We start from the raw sequence: 12,848 nt of genomic DNA, 5'->3' as shown, positions 1-12,848 counted from the left end.
GAGGCAGAAGCTTCTCCCACCAACATAGCACTGTCTACATGCGGAATTAGGTCAGTTTAACTTCATAGCTGAGGGGTGTGGAATTTTCACATATCTAAGTGACATAGTCAGGGACGTAACCAGGGCAAGGCAAGTGGGGCAGCCACTGAGGGCACAAAGCCACAGGGGCAGAAAAATGGGGTGGAAAAATAATGAAAAAAATGGTAGGAGTGCAACTATAAGTATGCTTGCTTGCCCCAAATGCTAAAATGCCTAGTTATATCTGTGGACATATAGTTATACTGATATAGGTCTGTAGTGTAGACCCAGCCTAAGAGTTGCCTTAGATCAGTTTAACTGAAGGATTTCCATATATGAAAGTTGCATCTATTCAACTACACCTTGCTCTTCAAATTGTCCTCCAGTAAAAACAAGAAGACAAGACTTGTTTTTACCCATATTTTTAAATAAAAATCCTTTTCCCTAAAAAACTGAAACAAAAGACTAAAGATATCTTCCCAGGCTTAAGAAAAAAAGAATATAACTTCCTTTCTCCTCATCCCCACTGACAGGTTACTCTTAATTCATCCCCATTGTGTCTCTGTAACTGCAGAGCTATGAGTGTAGGCTATGATACATCACACATGCTGCAATACCCAGGTTATACAAAAGGGTATGTGTTAAGGATGGAGTGTGAGCCAGAGATGCCTAGACTCTGAATTTCCTGAGGTTTATGGGTTTAATCAGACCCTTAATATTACTTTAGCAGCTTTTGTATAATAGTTTAATTTCCTTTTTCTTTATTAAAAAACTTTTTTAAAAAAAGATATTTCCTGGGTTTTTTAAATGAACAGAAACTTAGATTCTGAGATGTACCAGAATAGAAAATGAGATGTGAAAAGTGAGATGCCTCCAGGTATTTCTGTAAGGATGGAGAGAATTGTAGTCTGTAAAAGTATTGACTGTAATAAGTTTTGTTCAGTTGTCCAGATCCACACAATGGAGACTCTAGAAGATCTGACCACCACTGGGTGACAATGGAACGCACTGCTTCCTTTCCAACAAAACATAAAATCAGATATAGAGTAACATTTTTAAAAGTACCTATGTGACTTAGATGCTTAAGTGCCATTGACGCTCTGCGGGACTTAAGCACCTGATTCACATGGATGCTTTTGAAAATGTTACCCTCATAATATCAATTTAAAATTGGATATATGCTCTCTCAGGGAACTCTACTCTGCCTTTGAAAAAGATGGATTTGATAATCTAGTGGTTCTTTTTAATCTATAACTACTTTGTCTCTCTGGTCTTAATGGGCTCCCTGTAACAAGATAGAGAAAAAATGGGATGAGGACTCAGCAGCCCTGCAATATTTTAACAAACATACTCAACATGGAACTCTTGCTGGAGTAACTAATGTGACAGACCCAGGCCAATGTGGTACAGGAGTCTGGTAGAGGGCAAATATACTAGTCACTGGCTTAGTAGTTTTCTGTTCCCTGAGTGACTGGAGCAGGGGCTGCACTGGAGTAATCAGGAACCTGCTAGAACCAATTAAGGCAGACAGGCTGATTAGAACACCTGCAGCCAATCAAGGCAGGCTAATCAGGGCACCTGGGTTTAAAAAGGAGCTCACTCCAGTCAGGGAGGGAGGAGCTAGTGCCTGTGAGGAGCTGGGAGCAACAGGCACAAGGAGCTGAGAGTGAGAGGCTGTGCTGCTGGAGGACTAAGGAGTACAAGTGTTATCAGACACCAGGAGGTAGGTCCTGTAGTGAGGATAAAGAAGGTGTTTGGAGGAGGCCATGGGGAAGTAGCCCAGGGAGTTGTAACTGTCATGCAGCTGTTACAAGAAGGCGCACTACAGACAGTGCAATCCACAGGGCCCGCTGGAACCTGGAGTAGAGGTGGGCCTGGGTTTCCCCCAAACCTCCCAACTCCTGATCAGACACAGGAGGAGCTGATCCAGACTGTGGGAAGATACTGAGTGAGCAAATCTGCCAATAAGTGCAAAACCCAAGGTAGAGGAGGAACTAACTAATGGAGATTAGAGTAGCAGGCAATTTTAAACGCTAGGAAACTTGTTTTGTTGTTTTATTGAGTATACTAGTACAAAACCTTCAGTTTTCCTTGTTACATTCAGAATGCAGCTTTTTTTTAAAAAAATTGCAAGTCAATGCTGTGATTCAGCAAGGTGTTGATCAACCCAATCACCTTCAATGCATCTCATGCACCTGTCAGGCTTAAATCAGACCCAGACTCCTGATTAGAGCCCAAATTAATGTGAAGGAAGGTGTGTGTGTGTGTGTTGTGGTGTGTGCACGCATATATACTCTCAAAGGGGTCAAACTCTTCATTAGAAACTAATTAAGACCACATTTTTAAAAGTATTTAGGTGCTCAAAGTACAGATAGTGTCTAGTGAGATTTCAAAAAGTTCTAAATACCTAAATCCCCACTAGATGGCTGGCTGCATCTTTAAACACTGAATATCTTTAAAAATCTGGCCTTTAGCCTCTCTTGTGGTTAGCAAGCACTCACAAACCAGTCCTGTTTTCTCTGACTTTGTTACTTCTTAGTATGCACTAAATATTTGAAGGATCATTTTATGCTGTGGGCTATTTGCAAAATGTTGTTTCATCTGTTCACTGTTGTTCACGAGTGTGGTTAGTCACCTAAGTTACATAGCATTGTGTCTGCTTCTGATGAATGACTGACACCTTTTAAACAGGAACCATAAACAGAAACAGCAAATAACAAGTTACAAGAATCATAGAAGATAGAGTTGGAAGCGATCAGGGGTCATCTAGTCCAATCCTGCTCAAAGCGGACCAATCCCCAACTAAGTCATCCCAGCCAGGGCTTTGTCAAGACGGGCGCTTAAAAACCTCTATGGATGGAAATTCCAACATTTCCCTAGGTAAACATTCCAGTGCTTCCCATCCTCCTAGTAAATAGTTATTCCTATATCCAACCTAGACCTCCCCACTGCAACTTGAGACCATTGCTCATTGTTCTGTCATCTGCCACCACTGAGAACCTAGCTCAGCCTCTTGAACCCCTTCAGGTAGTTGAAGGCTGCTATCAAATACCCCCTCACACACTCTTCTCCTCTGCAGACTAAATAACTCAATCCTCAGCCTCTCCTCATAAGTCATATGCTCCAGCCCCATAATTTTCATTGCCCTCCGCTGGACTGCTCCAGTTTGTCCACATCCTTTCTGTAGTGGAGGGTAGGGGCAAAACTGGACACACTACTCCAGATTGGCCTCACCAGTGCCAACAGAGAGGATAATCACTTCCCTTGATCTGCTGGCAATGCTCCTACTATGCAGCCAATTTGCCATTAGCCTTCTTGCAACAAGAGCACACTGCTGACTCATATCCAGCTTCTGGTCTACTGTAACCCTAGATTCTTCCTGCAGAACTGCTGCTTAGCCAGTCATCCACAGCCTGTAGCGGTGCATGGATCTCCATCCTAATGCAGACTCTGCACTTGTCCTGTTGAACCGTATCAGATTTCTTTTAGCCCAATCCTCTAATTTGTCTAGGTCACTCTGACCCTATCCCTACCCTTCGCATATCTGCCTCTCCCCCAGCTTAATGTCTCCTCAACTGCTGAGGGTGCATCCATCCCATCATCCAGATCATTAATGAAGATGTTGAACAAAATTGGCCCCAGAACCAACCCTGGGCACTCCACTTGATATCTGCTTGCCCAGTAGACATGAGCCATTGCGACTACCCATTAGCCCAACGATCTAGCAGCTTTCTATCCACCTTATAGTCCATTCATCCAATCCTACTTTTTTAACTTGCTGGCAAGAATACTGTGGGAGACCATATCAAAAGCTTTGCTAAAGTCAAGGTATATCAATCCACCCTTTCCCCATATCCACAGAGCCAGTTATCTCTTCATAGAAGGCAATCAGGTTTGTCAGGCAGACTGCCCTTGGTGAATCCAGTTGACTTTTCTGATCACCTTCCTCTCCTTCAGTGATTCAAAATGATTCCCTGAGGACCTGCTTCGATTTTCCAGGGACTGAGGTGAGGCTGACTGGTCGTAGTTCCCCGGATCTCCTTCTTCCTTTTCTAAAGACAGGCACTATATTTGCTTTTTCCAATCGTCCGGGGACCTCCCCCGATTTCCACGAGTTTGCAGAGATAATGGCCAATGGCTCTGCAATCACATCAGCCAATTCCCTCAGCATTGTTGGATGCATGTCCAGCTTTTCTAAATAGTCCTTAACCTGCTCTTTCACCACTGAGGTCTGCTCACCTCCTCTCCATACTGTGCTGCCCAGTGCAGCAGTCTGGGAGCTGACCTTGTCTGTGAAGACTGAGGCAAAAAAAAGGATGAATTTTAGGACAAATAATTATTCCTGTTAAAGTTCATTAAACTTCTGGAATTCACAAACACTTTCACTAATACCCAGCAGTTATCCAAATCAACTAATGCACACTAAGCCCCTACAAATTATAGTGAACCAATCTCATTTTATTTACAAATGTACTTCCAAGGTTTTGTTGCTGTTTTGTTGTTTGTACATATATATTAGAGCTTGTCAAAGAATTCTGTTTGCTAATGTGGGTGCCTAAGACTAGGTGTCTAAAGTATTTAGGAATCTAAAATGAGTATTTATATTTCTATGTGCCTATTTGGGGATCTAATTACGGATGTAAGTGCTGATCCATAGTACAGCTTTGAAAATGTGGCTGTGTGTGTACATGCAGAATCCAAATGCTAAAGACTTATTTATTCTTTATTACCTGGCTCACAATCTTTGTCTGTTGACTTTCATAATAAAAAGTGACCAAGCTAATAAAAAACAAACATCCTGGTAGAAACCATGCCTAAACCACTACTGATCCTTTGTGGCAAGAAAAGCAAACATTTGACCCACAAAACACCTGCCAGACAGTGACAATTATTGTACATATATGTGATTTCAGTGAAATCTGAGTAAGCCTATAAGTAACTCATTGAAATACAGAGCAACAGACTCTTTCTTCCCAAGAGGATGTCAAAAACAGCATTCAAACAAATTCCAAAGCAGTAAGGCTTGGAATACATGCGAGCTTTTCATCAATACAGTAGCATTTTATTTTACAGAATACAAATTGTACACAAGAGTTTAAAACACATTGTCTCAGTCTACCTAATCGGGAAGATTAGCATATATATATTTGGCTATTCTGTGGTTTTTAGAAGACTAAGTCTCTTTTTATAAAATGTTGCAGGCTTAATGCACCATTAGGTTAATGCATGTGTCCAGATTCCCCTGCCTCCTGCAACATGATGTATCACTGCAAAACAACACAACCTCTCGTCTCTTTGGCAGTTCAAGTGGACTGCACCTGGAAAAAGAAGCAGTGGGATGCTCTTGTGACACTAGGTCTCTTTAAACCCTGGGAAGGATTTCAATTCCTTCTGTTTTATTTTCTCTTCCTGGCTACCCACAGTTCTCTCTTTATCTCCCAGTGGGATTTCTCCTGGGAAGGAATTCCTGTATTTGAGCGGCTGAGCTTCACAAGATGAAGCAAACATAGATTATTCTTTAGACACGCCATTTACAATTGCCCAGGGGAACATAACAGTTTCATTGTGACTGGACACAACAAAATCACCTACAGTGAAAGATGAGGACATCAGTGTGGAGATACAGCCAAATCCCCTAGAGGAACTGGAAGTTCAGGGGAATTTCACCTCTTCATGCCCTTGTTTCATGTTTAATATTTTTATCCCAAATTACTAGGTAAAGCAGCTCAGCAGATTGTCAGCTCAGGAACTCAGTGCAAATTGGATTCTTGCTGACCACAGTGAGGAAACCTCACCTCAATCCTAGCTCAACAGCTGAAGGTTTGGCAAGTGCTGTCTCAGCCCATTTGCCAAGGAACTGTGGTCCTCATCAAATAAAGCACCACCACTTTGGCAGCACATGCACATCCCTGCTTAGTCAAAAGGTACAGATGAAGAGAACAGTCTCGGATATATTTTTAAACCAACCAAGAATGGCCAGGCAAGAAGTAGAGAGGTGGAGGAATATGGCTCTCCTTTCATTGCAGCTGCTTCTGCTGTGGCTTGTGGACTAAAAGCGGGCTTCAGGATCTCATTCTCTCCAGCTCTAATTTTACCACTAGATAAGTGTAGGAAACATTTTAATGGCCCTATAGTGCTTTTGCGGTTACAGCAAAAAGAAAAAAAATCAAAATCTTCCTAATATGTGTCTCAGCAAAACTCAGCATCTCTTTGTACTGTTAAAAGCTATCACTCTGTTCGCTCTTCTGCCCCATCATGACCCAACTACTTTTCGTCCCACCACAACTTGTCCTACCACAACTCAGCTCAGGATAGGTGATTCCAGAGGTGCCAGGTCCAGGAAGGGAGTGGATGCCACGTGGAGGAGGGCCCTGCCTGCACACTGTAGCAAGAGCCAATGGCCTGGAGTAGAGAGCGATGCCAGCCCCATGAGATAGGAGCAGCTGTGGGGTGAGTGTAGGGCAAGGTTGCTATGCAACCCCCCCTTGGGGGTAGGAGCGGCCCCCACCATAGGGCGCTTTAAATTGCATGCTTCATGCCCTGCCTGGTAACATACAGCCACTCTGCACAGGTGTAAACAATATCACAAAAAGCAAGGCAGTGGAGAGTCAGGCCCACAGTGTATGTATACACTGATATGGTTTGCTTTCCCAGGCATTTCCTTTACCTGCTTCAGTTCCAGTGCTAAGGTCTCTAAGTACAGCTTTGGCCACTGAGTTCTTTCATGGGGCTATTTGTTCCAAAACACCAATTTATTTCCCTTAAATTTCATCTAAAGTGACGTGGGAGAAGAGAAGAGGAATAAGAGGGGAAGGGGCTCTTCATAAAAGGTTCTTCACCTTCCAAATTCTCCAAGAGGCGGGGGGAGATGTATTAAAATGTAGTGTTACTGAGGGAAGTGGGAGTTGGAAATCCACCTTCAGTAAGAAAGTCTTTCCCCCGGCCACCAACAATTGTCTCTTTCTTTTCCCTTTTCTTGGGCAGGTCTACACTACGGGGCTAAGACGACCTAAGTTACACAACTCCAGCTACAAGAATAACATAGCTGGAGTCAATGTACCTTCGGTCGACTTCTTGCGGTGTCTACACCGCACTAGGTTGATTGGGGGAAACTCTCCCATCGATTTACATTACGCTTCTCATTCCGGTGAAGTACCGGAGTTGACAGGAGAGGAACTGGCAGTCGATTTTAGCAGGTCTTCACTAGATGCGCTAAATCGACCCCCCCAATGGATGGATCACCACCCTGGTAAGCGGAGACAAGCCCCTTGTCTGTGTAAATGGGGATTCTGAAGGAGCCTCAGTTGTGCAGTGGGTGGGTGAAGAGAAGTCAGCAGTTTTTCCCCGAAAGCACGGCTGGGGGGAGGGATAGCTGGGGAACTATATAAGATTAGAGCAACCTAGAAGAGTGGTTTCAGAGGAAGCTTGGCATGAGGTAGTATGATTCTGTGAAATTACTCACCAATTAGACACAGCCTGGAATGGAGGAAAGCAAGCCAGCTAGATTCTTTCAGACCTGAGCAATGGGAATTGGCTCCTAAGGGCTTTTCTTCCCCTATCTCTAACCATTTGGAACAAGAGCTCTTGCAAATGGTCAATAAAACGCCTCAGCTTCCCTTCCAAAGATAGATTCAATCAGGGGCAAGAGCAGGAGAGGCAGGTTGAGAACAAGCTCATTAGTGCCTGCCTGCCACCACTTTCCAGTGGTAGCCTATAGAGTCAATCTGTTTATTTGAACAAAGAGAAGGTTCAGAGGTTATTTCGTTACAGTCTAAAAGTGCCTTCATGGGGAAGGGAAATTTGATAACAAATGCCTCTTTAAGCTGGCAGATAAAGGCATAACAAAACCTAATGGCTGAAAGTTGAAACTAGATAAATCCAGACTAGAAATAAGGTGCAGACTTTTAACAGTGAGGTTAATTAACCACTGGAACAATTTACCAAGGGTTGTGGTGGATTCTCCATCACTGGATACTTTTAAATCAAGATTGAATATTTTTCCAAAGGATATGCTGTAGCGGAAACAGGAATTAATTCAGAGAAGTTCTATGGCCTGTGTTATATGGAAGGTCAAATGAGATGATCACAATGATCTCTTCTGGCCTTATAACCAATGAATCTATATGAAATCCCAGCTCCTGTAGGAAGGAAGGGGCAAAGTGAGCAAATTTACACTTCTTCTCCCACTGCCCAGAAGGGTAGCCCTAGAGGAAGACTTAGACTGAGTATTTATAACGCCCTTGCACTATGGTCATCTGAACATCTTTTCTTTCTGTTTCACATACATTCATATTGTACCCATTTGTGAGATACAATCCTTATTTACACACTGCTTTATCTCCATGCTGGAGACAGAACACATGCAATGTCAATGTCTTCAAACTCATTTCCCAATATGCACAGGAAAAAATATCCCGCCAAAATGTTCTAAGTCACTTCCATCAGTACAAACACTGATATTCATTATATTAAGCATCAGAGCTTCTAACTGATGACAGCCAGTAAACCATAAGCTGCTTTGAGGCTTGTCTTCCTATCAGTTCATGCAGCTGGATGGTGTTGGTTTGAAACTATTAGGTTGCTGTAGTTGTTTGGTTTCAGCTTACCATAATTGCTGCCATTTCCACGGATGATTTGGGTTATGTTTGAAACTGACGTATGACATGAAGTGTGCTGCACATGTTGCTTCTCTCTAAGTGTCAAGAAATTAGAGAAGGAGAGTGTATATATATGTGAGTGTGTATATATAAACATCTGCCATGAACCTGTCTTCTACTTACTCCGGCCTCTGAGCATTTACTCTAACCAAAAGCAATTGATGTCTTAAATACTTACTCAGTAATAATCAGTCAGGTTGCTGTTACTGGGCAAATTAATTTTCATCAAAAAAGGGCAAGGAACATGGAAGGAAAAATGTAGACAAATGACATAGAGAATATTTCATAGTTTCTGAAACAAAGAATCAAAAACAAATAGTTACAAGCTATTGGCCAGGAAGCGCTTGAAACAGGCAGCCATGTGGAAAATCAAGGCTGTTGGGGCTCATCATTTATAGACCCCAAGCTCTGATCCCTCTGAGGTGGTATTATCTTATCCAACGACAGTGGAATCAGGAGTGTCAGGGCAAGTGGGATGGGGGCAGGGTAGTGCCCTTGAAATAGATATACTGGGGAGGGCAGATCTATGTTTCTGCCTCCCTCTCCAATGTTTTCCACCCCAACTACTCTCGTGGAGGTGAGACTGGGACCCAGCTATATTCCTCCTGCCCATGTGCATGGGGGGAGGGGGACATAGGGCAGAGACAAGAGCAAGATCTGAAGGAGGGGCTAGAACAACCCACCACGGTGCTTGACATCAGCTCAGCAGCCTTCCAGCCACCATGGGTGCCGATGGAGACACTCAGTCCAGGGGAGGGGTCAGAGCATGCATGCTGGCCATCAGGGCAATGGGAGATAGAACAGAGCACCAGTACCTGGGGCCAGAGATGCATTGGCACACAGGACATCAGCCACCGGAGGTGGGAGAGAGGGCACTGGGCACCGGCTGCCCAGAAACAGCAGGAGATCTGCCAGAACATACCGTCCCAGCCTAGAGCCAGCTGCCTCTCAAGTCTCAATAGTTCTCCTTGCTCTCTTTCCTATCCCTCCACTCCCCCATTCACAGGGAGAGTCATTTCCCCTTCCCCCAGCCCCAACATCTTATCTCAGCTATAGCATCAGAAGTGCTGAGATCTACACACATTGATACTTAACTGATTTGACAGAAACCCTGAGACAGGAAAAGAAACAAGGGGTGATCATACAGTGAGATCATACAGTGCTCTTGTGGTGAAGGCACTTGCCTGGGACTCAGGACAGCTGAGTTAAATTCCCTTCTCTGCCACAGCCTTCTTGTGTAGCCTCAGGCAAGTCACTTAACCTCTCTGTGCTTCAGTTCTCCAACTGTAAAAGAGGGATAATGATGGTTCCTTTCTCCCCTTTGCGCCTGTCTTGCCTATTTATATTGTAAGCCCTTTAGGGCAGGGACTGTCTCATGCTATATGTAAATACAGTGCCTAGCATGATGGGGCCTTGGTCTTGGTTGGGGCTTTGGGAGCAAGTGTAATATAAATATTAATAATGAGTACCATGAGTATGGGGTATGTTTTGATCCATAAAAGTATAGGATAAAGGAATGGACTAATAATAAATGATTGCAGATTCTTAATTTTTCCTTTAATAATATGTTTAGGATGCCTTTCTCTGGGTCTGCATTCCTTACGTTGGCTTAAGGGAGATGAGAATTGGGCCCTTCAAATCTCCAGGAATGTTACTGAGTTCAGGGAGAGTAGAGTTAGCATGTGGAAGGAGTGGTGGGAAATGGGAGTGCCTTTTTTTCCTGTTTCCATATCCCATCCTGTTTCATATCCCATATTACTGTTTGTGTATTCCAGCCAGCAGCTGTTACACTACTGGCAGGCACAGTGTCATATCATTCCAGCTGGGACAAATGTAAACACAAGAAGGTGATGAGGTGAGAGAAAAGGGCTTGAAATGTATATTAAATATGATGTCTAGGGACTGCTTTAGCCAGATGGGTACAGAGTAACATTGTTCCCCACACACACCTGAAGTTTCTGTCCAGTAAAGTAAAGGGATATAGATTACAGTTAATGTTCTGTTGTCCTGTTCCAAGTTGTCTTAGTATTTGTACTTCATTGATGATGGGATGGATTGCACCCTCAGCAAGTCTGAGGATGACATTAAGCTGGGGGGAGAGGCAGATATGCTGAAGGGTAGGGATAGGGTCCAGAGTGACCTAGACAAATGATGGATTGGGCAAAAGAAACTCTGATAAGGTCAACAAGGACAGTGCAGAGTCCTGCACTTAGGAGGAGGAATCCAGCACGCTACAGCGGGGAGACTGGCGAAGGCAGCATTCGGCAGAAAAGGACGGAATGACAGGCGGATGAGAAGCTGGAGATGAATCTAGAGGTGCCTGTGAAAAGGCTAAGGATATTGGCCTGCAAGTAGGGTAGCAGATGAGTGAAATGATTATCCTTCTTTCCACATGTGAGGCACGATCTGAATATTCATCAGTTTGGACCCACTACAGAAAGAGTGGACACTGGGATCAAGCACAGAAGAACTGAAGGATAGGGGGCTGGGATATGAAACTTAGAGGAGATACGAGGGAAGCTGGGGTAGTGTTGCAGAAGAGAAAGGAGGGGCGGATTTGAGTGATGCCTCAACTACTGAAAGGGGTTCCAAAGAGGGAGGAGTAGGTTGTTCTAGTGGTTAGAAAGATAGAAAAGGAAAGGTGGGGTAAGTTGCAGTGGGGGGAGGTCTAGGTTTCAGTATAGGAAAAACGATTTCATTCGGAGGGTGGTGTAGATGGAAGGGTCTAGGGAGGTGGATCTCTATCCATAGAGGTTTTAAGGCCAGGACAAAGCCTGGCTGGGATGATTTATGTGGTGGTCCTGCTTTGAGCAAGGGGTTGGACTAGATGACCTCCTGAGGTCTCTTCCAACCCTAATTTTCTGATTCTAACGACAATGACTAAAGCTCTACTCCTCTCACGGAGGTGGAGTTATTAAGTCAGTGTAATGGGTGTGTTACATCGGTTGGAGCTGCATTTTAATGTAGACACCTACAGAATTAGGTCAATGTCAGCTGCCTTATGTCGACCTAACTCTGATGTGTAAATGAGAACTGTATGTTTGGGTCTTTGAGTGCTATGGCAAGAAAAATAATAAACAGTGGTGCATGTATAGTGGGGCAATTGCCCCACTGTGGCAGAGGAGGGGTTAATAGCAGCCCTTGGAACATCTGCGCAGAACTCAGCTAATCAGAGAATGGCAGAAAGACAGCCAATCAGGGCGACGCTGGACCCTGTATAAAGGCTGCAAAGCAGAGGAGACAGGAATCTCTCCCTGACAAGCAAGGGAGGAAGACTGGCTCCCATGGATAGCACCTTAGATAAAGCAGCACTGAGCAGGCTCAGGGGACTAGAGAGAAAGCTCCAGCCTGTTACCTGCCAGGCTGAGGTCCCTGAAAGAAAAGGCTGAGGAGGTGCAAGGGCCAAAGGGGAAGTGGCCTAGGGAGCCTGAGCAGTAGAAGGGAGAGAAGGAGGGCAGGACATAGCTGCCACCAGAGAGTCCCTGGGCTGGAACCCAGAGTAGTGGGTGGCCCTGGATTCCCCTGTCCCCCCTTACACTGCACCTAACCAAGGAGGAGCATGGCCAGATACGGACTATGGCTTGCCCCTGAGGCAAAGGGTTAGAATTAGCCACAAGGGCAGGGGCAGATGGAAGACTATGAATACCCCCCGGAAGGAGAGAGAACCAAGTGAGGCACAGCCAGAGGGCTGTGTCTAGAAGAGGACGCTGCAAGCCAGGGAGCAACACGGGTCCCAAACAAACAGGAGAGCAGACAACTGGTGGGACACCACTCACAGAGAGCATTCCATGGCTAGGACAGAGCTAATTCCTGGAGCAACCAGCAGGAGGTGCCACGGTGGTGAGTCGGCAACCCGTTACAGCATGGCATACCCTCTTTTGTTGCCATTCATAGAACTGATGGCTACAGTATCTAGTGATGTACCAGTGGAAACCCTTACTGTAGTTTAGTCTAGTTGATTCATGCAGTCTTTTTATCCCTTATTAATAAAAGACATATTTGAAAGTGAAATATAGCATACACAGTGAATGGAAGGGATTCAGTGTCTTGCTGCTAACAGCCTTTGTGACAGTGAATGAAATAGAAGGTTGCAACAGTCTTTTCTTTTTCAGACCAGTATTCAGACCCTGCATTTTTGACCCGTTAGTCCTCCATCCATGCTAACAAATTTTT

Source organism: Chelonoidis abingdonii, chromosome 6, assembly GCF_003597395.2.
Source record: "Chelonoidis abingdonii isolate Lonesome George chromosome 6, CheloAbing_2.0, whole genome shotgun sequence".
Classification (NCBI taxonomy): domain Eukaryota; kingdom Metazoa; phylum Chordata; order Testudines; family Testudinidae; genus Chelonoidis; species Chelonoidis abingdonii.
This window is presented reverse-complemented; position numbering follows the sequence as displayed.